At 44.6% G+C, this 10,540-nt stretch overlaps 1 long non-coding RNA gene across 1 annotated transcript; it reads right to left on the reverse strand.

Moving 5' to 3' along the window:
- Positions 1-3,619: 3,619 nt before the first annotated feature.
- On the reverse strand, positions 3,620-7,460 carry LOC146864172 (uncharacterized). The gene is made up of 3 exons (XR_014976619.1): positions 7,369-7,460; positions 4,679-4,795; positions 3,620-3,688 (listed from the first exon to the last, which is right to left on the reverse strand). It is a non-coding gene; the product is annotated as an uncharacterized LOC146864172 (long non-coding RNA).
- Positions 7,461-10,540: the final 3,080 nt, after the last annotated feature.

A 10,540-nucleotide genomic window follows, 5' to 3' on the forward strand; every position in this document is an offset into this window, starting at 1 on the left:
GTACGTTGATCAAAACCCAGTGCAGTATTGGTATAGGAAAAGGTCTGATTGGCCACAGCTCAGCAGGCTGGCGATAAGCTATCTGGCTTGCCCTGTCGCAAGTGTTTCTTCCAAACGTGTTTTCAGTGCTGCTGGTTCCATTGTAACCTTGAGAAGGACCAGTCTATCTCCCAAAAACGTGGAGAGGTTAACAATGATCAAAATGAATCAGCACTTCATACCACCGAATTACACAATGCATGAATCAACAGAGGAAGATGAGGACAGCGGCTCAGGTGACGGAAGTATTGTGTCAGATGATTACCTACTACTGGAAGATCCCCCAGAGTTTGAGGACGAGCTATACTTCCCTGACAATTAGGCTCGCACTTACTGTCTTCCTCCATTTTTTCCCCCTTTGTTTGTGTCTGTCGTTCCGGTTATAAACTTGTGAATCGCAACAAATGCATTATCACCGTCTTCTACTCTTCTAATTTAAGATACAAGTTTCAGGTGTCTGCCATTTGACACTACAGTCCTCAGAATCCAGCTCCTCCGCTCGATCATACTGCATCTCCTGGTCAATTCCATTTCCCTCATGAATGATGATTGGATGATGGTAACAACAAATTCAAACTTTCCTCGTCCTTCCAAAACAAGTGGACCATGAATCTGATGACTTCTATAGCTATCCTCCTTCAGAGCCGAGAGAGACTGCCCATTAACTGAAAATAAGATGCAACAGGTAATGATTGATGCCATGCATTGGCCGCAGAATGGCAGACTGAATGATGTAGATTTTGTTGTGTGTGTTGCGCATGAATTGATGTAATTGTGCACTGCCACTAATCAACTTTCTACAGAACACACTAATTTTCCCCTTCTTGCAAACAAGAAATGTGTACTTCTCCTGCATCTTGGTGATACATTGCTTTTAATTCAATACAGGAAGGGGACTCACTCAATCTGCGCAATGCAAATGACTGTGACTTAACAGCACCGTCCATCATGATGATGGCGAAAGAGACGGCCCGTTAACTTAAGATGAGAAGGAACAGGTAATGGATGATGACAATTAATGGCATACACTGGACACCTGACTCTGAGCTATTGGTCTTTGTGTTTGCGTTGTTTGTTGTGCACAAAGTGATGTCAAAGTGTACTAGTAGTAAATTATCTTTCTGTACACAATAAAGAATGACTCAAGTCAGTAATATTTATATTTCTACTCTGGGTGATTCATAAAAATTATACTTATACTGCAGGCCGATCTTCAGTCAGTAAAAGTATCAGAGATGATGATGAAGTCAGGAGGAGGATGTTTCAGGAGTGGCATAAAACGGAAAAGCCTAAAGGTAAACACGTCAACAACAACCACAGCAGACCCCAATGTCTGTGTAGAAGTTGAATAGAGTGTAGCGGTGGGATGACTGCAGTGCATTGATTTTACTAACTTTAACTGTAAAATGCTATGTTTGGAATGGATAATGTGCTTTGCGTTTGTCCAACTCTTTGAGAGAAAAAAAAAGGACTCTAAAGTGTTAACGTAGGATGTGCTAATGGTAAGCACTGTGGGCCTGATCTCTCCTGTTACTGTTGAAGGTCAATGCTGGAAACAGACTAGAGTAGAGATGATGCATATGCATACATGCCACTTCGGAAAGTGTTCTTGTTGCACTACACCATCACTTGTGCATTTGTTTTCACTTTCTTTCTCAATATCCCCTTTGGTTTTCAATCTAAAATTACAGGCCTGGCCTTGGCCAAAACTTTGTAAAACATTACAATGCATATTAATTACCTTACCAGTCAATCACCTTTTTTTTCCAGCCGGGCAGTGGCGAGTGGCGAGGCGACACACCCAAGATTGATGGACGAGAGGAGCAAGAGGAATGCCGAGATGCAAAAAACCAGTCCACATTTTTGACCAGGATAAGACAGTAACAGTATCCACTTTTAACTTCTTTTAAATAATTTGATTAATATCTTGTATACAATCTTTACAACAGTGTGTTCTTGTAGTTGTTATTATCAATCATCATTACGTTTGCTCTGTGTTTACGATTCTTCACTACCAATATTTAAAATTTCTATTTGCTATCTGTTAAAGTATTAAGGCCGGAACAGAACAAGAAATAGAAGTGTATGTAATCCGGGTCTCATCATCATGCATGCATTGCCTTTTTCTCCCTTAACATATGGAATGGATATGGTATGGTAGTCTTCAATGATTGTCGTTTGTTTTTCTATGTATGCATACTGTTTTTCTATGTCAAACCTTTCCCAAAATCCCCCTTCCCATCCGTTCAACAAACCCTAACCCTCTTCCCCCGGGCTGTGTGACTTATTGTCGAGGTGTAACTAAATTAAATGTACACCAATACTTAATCACACACTTGCTGGGGCGGATGTGGTGAAAGCAACACTACTTCAATTTCAATGCAGAGCGATGATCTTCTTCTGCTTGCCCACCCATGAGTAGGATATTTCAGAGGTTATTTTATTTAACAAAGGAACATATACCTCAGCATGAATTGCCGGCATTGATTGGATTTGTTTGTTGTCATTCCTCATATACAGCACTAACTGTTAGACTGTAGGCATAGTCAAGTGACTCGAGTCGACAAAACTATAGTTTGTAACTCTGTCTAGTAGGCTATCCTCATAATAACCACCATTCAGTTTTTTTGTCAATTATTTGAGCATATAATTGTTGCTCGGTAAATTCTGTGATGTACTTCATTCAACTACTCCTCTAACAGTCTCTCAAAGGCGATTGACTATCTCCTTTTCTTTTTTTGGAAATGCTGCCACCCTGCCAGTGTATACTACTACTACTATACTACCACTACCCCAATCATGGCATGTATGAAAAAGGAAACCATCTTCACCATGCAGCCAGTGCTGTGCCACAGTTGGACATAAACATCAAGCACCGGTAAGAGAGAAGTTTGGGGGAGGCAGAATTAATAATGGACATGTTGTCAATGATTTCATTTTCAAACACCACTCCAAAGAATGCATAGACTAGAGGACAGACTGAAAGTACTAGAAGGACCAGTCAATGAGTGAGGTGTGTCGCATCTATCTGTTTGTGTCTTATACAGTCAGCAAATTATTGAAATCAAACACAGGCTATGGGCGGCCATGCACCAGCAAGGAAACAGTGTGATGTAAAACAGTTACCCCACCTACAAAACATTAACAACATTGCATGTAACATAGAAAAATATATTTAATTTACCCTAACAAATAAACTAAACCCACAAAAGCTGACCCACCCACCTCCCTAACCCCAACCACTGTCCACAGTAGAAAAAAGTCAAACGCCAAACGAGTAAAGAACAGGAATTAAAAAAGGGGCAGTGACAGGGACTAACTGGTGGGGCGGGACTGGAGGAGGACACGCATCTGGCGCATCTCGTCCTCTAAATGGGCGACGCGGCGTCTAAGGCCGCGGCAGTTGCAGCCACAGTGGGGGGGGCACCGGAGATGACACGGTGGCGGCGGGCAGCCGCCAGGCGGTGGTGCCGTAATGCTGGAGGGCGGTGGCTGGGGCCCGGGGCACTGGAGGAGGCTTCAATAGCTGCTACAGTCTCCTCCTCCTCCTCGGCTAGGACCACCAGCCGCCGGTATTCATGCTGGATTGCCTCCAGCTTCCGGCGCCGTGCCTTGGCGGCCAACTCCTTCCGGTTGAGTTTCGGAGTTGCTGTGTATCAAAAAGAAAAAAACAAGACAATTGCAAAATATAGTCTTAATAAAACAGTAGGACAAGGTAATTATTTATACACATAGTGGCATGGTAGAGTAGCACTATAAAATAAAGCACAGTAGTACATAACATTTTAAATGGCGCCCGTCCTTCTTCCTTCCACCTGTCTTACACTTTTTAGTTGAACAGTGCACCAGGTGCTCTTCTCCATAAAACTTTCAAAGCGGAGTTCAAATCAGATAGATGAGGCCATTGGTTACTCAATACTCCGGCTCCTAGTCCTATACCAATTAAAGGGAATTCTAGTCTTCTAGTTCACTCTTCAAACGTCCCCAAGAACTCATACTTACTTACGACATCGGATAGCGGGCGGACTTTGTCCGCCCGCCATCCGACTGCTAAAAAGGGTGGGGGTCCCGTGGGGACAATTAATTAGGATGATGCGCCCGGCACAGTGGCGGGCGCACCCTGTTTTTTTTACATTAAATTCTGGTTGGCTTTGCTGAAAGCAATGCTAAAATGTTGTGCTGCTTTTCCAAGCGCAACATGACGTGCCCCGCACGGAGCCTGTCACGTTTTGCTTTGAAAGTCGGGGGGGTACCATAGCATCGGTAGGTACCCTCCATGGGGGCCCCCAAGCATACTCTGCAATGTGTGCATGCCTTTCCGTGGCGGATGGCAATGCCGCCACGCAAAGGCATTCCAAAATGCAGATTATATGGCTGGCGGTGTGGTGAGAGAGACACCACCGCCATATTGAACCCTTTTCCGCCTGGACATGTCTGAATATTTTCTACAGGGATGGCGGGAGGTTTGCCCCTGCGGTGACGGCAGTGAATTCCAGCCGGCCCGGCGGGGGCAATACGCCCACCATCCTAATGGGGGCCCTAAGTCACAACTGTACAGTATACATATACATACAGTACACCCTTGCAGTGAGTGTGCTGTCAAGTTCAACAATAGTTGAAGATTATGAATCTAACTTACCACCGCCTGCCACTGGTGCTGCCACTCCCCCTACCGCTCCGTTGCTATCTGCAACTGCCGCATCCTCGCCCTCGGCGTCGCCTTCGCTGGCCCCAGCAATGGTGGTCGGTAGTGCGCCTAGAAAACATTACACATTTATTAGGCGTCATATACACCTCCCCCCTATTGATCAGTAGCAAGGTTGAAAAATGAGTTAATACTAACATACATCACTAGTACAAATCAGGTAGTAGTAGAGTAGACACTAATAGTTATATGATCATTGTAGCCTTTGCTTGATTAGCCCTAGCCATGCACATGTGACGTTACCTTTACCTTGCAGCTTCTTAAGACACCTTTGAGCCCACATGACCTGCCTCACACTGCTACTGTCTAGTCTACGCGCTGCGTACAAGTGGTCAACAAACATTAACAAGCCACTTTTTTAGGAAGAACTGGTGTACTACTGTTACTGTTAGTCCATATTGCTTATCCATAGATGCTACACTTTTTTGGCACGGCTGAGAAATGCTTGCAAGTTGCAATATACAAACGCACACCATTTCTTTTTTCGCATTACAGACGCAAGATTCCCTTCTACGAACCAGAGCTTCTGAACGATGCACCAACTACCAGTACTAGGTTCTTCTGAGGTGAGGGGTCCATTCACTCACATCTTCATTTATAAATGTATATAAACTAAATTGCTATGGGATGGTGGTGCTGCCTTCCACCACTGTTCAGTTATCATGATTTAATTCCCAACTGTATAAGTGTAACAATGTATATTGTTTTAATGTTATTGATTTGCCGGTTGGTGCTGCTAAGAAAACAGTGTATAGACCTTCTCAAATTGAAATAAACATTTTAAACTTACATAGAAGACCAGTCCTGTGCACACATACAATTATATAGTCACTGTTCGATACAGGTAAGAGCAATACAACAAAGAAAACATTCATAAAGGATTAGAAATTTCCGTTTAATGAGCATAACCAGCCGACACGTGTTTCATCGTGGGGAGTGTGAACCACGAATCTTCAGGGCTGAAGCTAATGCCAAAATAGCAGTGGATGCCCACTACCGGTGATAATTCCAACCCGGTAGGGTCAATAAAGGGTCAGTCGGACTGCACAGAATAGTATTATCTCTCTTCAAAATAAAACAGCCAAGTTCAACAAATAACCTCGTACCGCCAGTCGCGTGAAAATCCAAAGTCCATAAAAATAGTCCTTAAGGGAGAGAATCCCGTTATTAGCAGTCTCTCAACGTGTTCGTAAAGGCAAGTAAGTAACATCCATTATAGAAGGAACGAAGCGTCCGAGCAGCCTGGCGGCATCAATAACGTGTGTTGGTGTTATTGATGCCGCCAGGCTGCTCGGACGCTTCGTTCCTTCTATAATGGATGTTACTTACTTGCCTTTACGAACACGTTGAGAGACTGCTAATAACGGGATTCTCTCCCTTAAGGACTATTTTTATGGACTTTGGATTTTCACGCGACTGGCGGTACGAGGTTATTTGTTGAACTTGGCTGTTTTATTTTGAAGAGAGATAATACTATTCTGTGCAGTCCGACTGACCCTTTATTGACCCTACCGGGTTGGAATTATCACCGGTAGTGGGCATCCACTGCTATTTTGGCATTAGCTTCAGCCCTGAAGATTCGTGGTTCACACTCCCCACGATGAAACACGTGTCGGCTGGTTATGCTCATTAAACGGAAATTTCTAATCCTTTATGAATGTTTTCTTTGTTGTATTGCTCTTACCTGTATCGAACAGTGACTATATAATTGTATGTGTGCACAGGACTGGTCTTTTGCTCAGTTTTAGGTCAAAATTTCTTTGGCCTTTACATTTTGAGGGGTTCAGGGGTTTCCCCTCCCTGTTTTGCACCATACGGATACTATAACTCAAGATACTTACGTTTACCAGCAGAGCGCCACTACTTCCTAACATTTGAATACCCTGTTCTTTGAACTTTTAAACTTACATAGACTTCGTGGTATTTGGTGTGGAGTGGACTAAGTTACACGAGTGAGCAAATTAAAGTAAGGGTGTGCATGTGAATTGCGTCCACGACAGAGGTTGGGTGTGTTATGTTCTGGGTTGTCTACTTGTTGGGTATCTTGGGGGGAGGGTTCCGAGACCTAATAGGTATGACAAGACAGTACTGTAGTCAAGCAGTGGAATGGAATTGTGGTGGGTGCGGAATTTCTGATTGAGGTGTGCAAGGAAGGTCCAACCTACCATCACCAACATCCTATTTTCTGGTGCAAATGTATGTGCAAGATCCCTACAACAGTGGTATGTCCTATAGGGTATCATATCAAAATATTAAGAAATCTGGTAGGGCTGTTGCTGTGAATTTTCAAAGCCTCAACATCAATAAGAGTAAAAGTAGTACAAGACAACGACCCAACGGATTGTACGAGCTACTGGTGAATATGAGCTTTATATTACAACCTTTCTCAAAGAGTGGCACTGGCCAACTGGGCAAGACTAGCTACTACAGTACAGACAGATTGATAGGATGTAGTAGTACTCAGAGTCATCATAGCGGAGGCAGGGATAAGATTTTTGAAACCGTACAGATCGAAGGATAATTGGTGGTAAAAAAATAGCATTTGGAAACACACTATAGTTCGGGAGAAATGGGGCAGTAAAAGTTATGGAATAAGAAATATTATTAAAAACAAGAAGACTTACTGGGGCCAGCAGAGGAGCCCTCAGCGGTGTCCTCCTGGTGGTGTTCCTGTCCCGCCGACTGCCCAGTCCCTGTCGGTCTGCCCCTGGGTGCTGATGGACAGGAAAGATATAAGAAAGAGACAGACATTGATGGACGGTGTCAAACAAATACAATATTTTTCAATAACGGTCAAAAAACACTTATGTAAACAACAATTGCAATAACTACATTGACCGATCTCATCTGGTCAACATGTAATATCGGGGGATTCGCAGTTCGACTACTTAAGTTACTATTTATCAACAGTAATCCAGTCTTCCATTCTGATTACAGAAAACTAAGAAAACTAAGTTACAACTAAGCCTAAGTAGTAGTACAACGTACCACCCAACCTAGCCCACCTATTCCAGGCATGCCAATTGTACATTAAGTATGCATTTCCACTGTATTCCTCAACAATGCGTATGGTCCAATCATGGAGGACACATGAACATGACTACATTTTTTGTATACACCAAATTTTGGTTTGATTGATGCTGATCTGCTACTGCTAAATAACTGCTAAGCCTACCTCCACTCATTGAACAAACTAGAAAAGGTTCTAAAGACTTCCGTACTAGCAGCACGTCACGTAACTGAGTGAGGGGGGGGCATCACGCATACCACTAACCAATTAGAAGGTCCTTACAAAGTACCTAAACCTAATTATCAATCCGCCCCTATCTATTAGTGACAGGACAAAGTAAGGAGTGGACGTGAGTCACTGTAGCATTACGTAACTTAATTTCTCTAAAATAAACTCGTAAAGAATCACGCTAAGCAAGCGCAAACGCAAAGCTGCAAACAAGTAAGATTAGTAGTAGCGCAGAAGAGCACCTGTGTCATAATCACAGAAGACTTTTAAACGTTTTTAACCTGGAATGTATTGTAAGCAGCAACATTCTAGCTGGTTGGAAGGAAAAAAAGATATTCGCAATATATAACATAGAGCAGAAGAACAGACACAAAGTTGTAATAATTAAATAGGTTCTCACCAAGCCCCGGGACCTCCACTCCTAGCAGGTCCAGCAGGTCCTGCTCATGGTCCAGGATGTCGGACCACCGGTCAGCTGTGCCTGGGTGCGCCAGACCCCAGAGATGCGCGACACTGCCCGGCGCACCTTCCCCCACCGCTGCCGATGCTCCCGGAGGCCGTACCCGGACCCAGGCCTGCCACCTGCTGCCAGGGTTGAGGGGAGGTGGCGCTGCACAAAGAAAATGAGTGCAGCCAACTCCACCTCCCCAAATAAGGCCCGTGCCTGCACCCCTTGTGGGCGCCGCCTTCCACATGGAAGGCGGTCGCGGCTCTGGCTGCGGCGAGCCCTACCCTTTGACATGGTTCTGGGGATGAGAGACGGGGTGGGAAAGAAAAGGTAATAAAATTAAAAAAGTAAGTAAAGGAAATAAATAGGCAATAGAAAGAGTGAAAAAGTAGCTAAAAAACAAAAAAAAAGTAGACAAAAACCAAAAATATAGAAGCAGGAAAATAGTTAGAGAAATAATAAGTAATAAAGATCCAAAAAAAGTGGCTATAAACAAAGGATTGAAAAGATTAAGGGAGGATTGAAAATCAGGCCCCAGAACCATGCAATAGAGTGAAAAACAAGATGGCCGCGCCCATTGCGACCACGTGCGCAAGTTCGCGCAATATTTTCTCCCCGAGCAAGCAAAAAGCAACGCGATCAAGTAAAAGCGGTCGCGAACAGGAAATATCGACCGCGAACAGGCGCGAACATGCATTGCGTGACCCGGAACAGGAAGTAAGCATCGCGAGAGGGTGGGACAAGTGAAAACAAGATGGCCGCGCCCGTGAGCAACCGCATGGGTAAGTTGGCGACCCGCGATCACGCAAAAAATACCGCGAACAGGCGGCAAAAAACTTCCGCGTCTTCGTGATATTTCCGGCGTGTTTGCGGAGATTTTCTGCATTTTCGCGATAATTTGCGGAAGTTAATTTCGCAAATTCCGCCCACCCCTAGTTCAGATACAGGATACAGATTTTGGAACTGTATGCGTGCCATCAGTACCTGGATAAACAAGAATTGCCTGATATTGAATTCAGGAAAAACAGATGTCATTCTGTTTGGAAATAATACCTCCTTCTGGTCCCCATCATGGTGGCTAGATGAATGAGGGCTTCTGTCAGTGCCTGTGAAGACAATAAACTCTCCTTTGGACACCAGGTAAAAGTAGTTACTGGTTCTACCTTTTTTACTCTTAGGTTGGTCAAAACAATTATTCCTTTTGAAGTGCAAAAAACAGTTGTGACCTCACTAGTTATGTCAAAACTGGATTATTGTAATGGGCTTTACCTTAATATGCAGCAACAGCATGTTAAAAAAACTTCAAACATTGCAAAATGCAGCAGCCACATTATTATTCCAGCGGTGTCGCCATACTTGCAGCGCTTGTCTGTGGAAGCTCTGTGTTTTTAATGACCCGTTTTTGTCTTTTACTTTAGTTTGTGTTTGGACACTTATCCCCTGTTTTTAAGCCTGGCCTCGCATACTCGCACTGCTGACAATTAACCTGCACTATAATTGCCTGAAAAACACCGCACTCTGCGGGTCCTTTGCCCCCGACTCGTGGCGGCCATATTGGGTGTGGGTGATCCTTCACGCGCTCTAGTCCCCTTTCTATTTCGCTAGGCGTGCTTATAGGTAGCCATGCTGACGCGCAGCGGTCACGCCGGACTGACGCCGGAGTTACGCCAGAGTTCAGCCCGTCTGTGCCCGTCCGGGCCCAGACGGGCATAGGGCCGGTCCCCCTGCCCGACTCACGGATGCCATCTCCGGCTTTCATCAGGTACACGAGGGATGAGCTCATGCTTTGGCGGCCACCGAAACTCGCCGCATGTAGGTATGTTCACGAGGGAGGGCAACTGTTCCTGCCCTGTGGGGCCTGTAATACGGGTCTGGTAACGGCCAAAGACAATTGTTTGTTGTCAATGGCCCTGTTGAACTGTCGGTCCCTCCCTAGTCATGCGAAAGAAATTAATTCCCTCATTCTCGACCACAAGTTGGACGTCTTGTTTTTAACAGAAACCTGGATCTCTTCCAGCTCCGGCCCGGATATGGTCAGAGCACTTCCACCAGGCTTTCTTATATCTCACCTAGATAGACCAGTAGGGCGGGGAGGTGGAATTGCCATCCT

The sequence above is a fragment of the Triturus cristatus genome, chromosome 2_1 (genome assembly GCF_964204655.1).
Source record: "Triturus cristatus chromosome 2_1, aTriCri1.1, whole genome shotgun sequence".
Classification (NCBI taxonomy): Eukaryota; Metazoa; Chordata; class Amphibia; order Caudata; family Salamandridae; genus Triturus; species Triturus cristatus.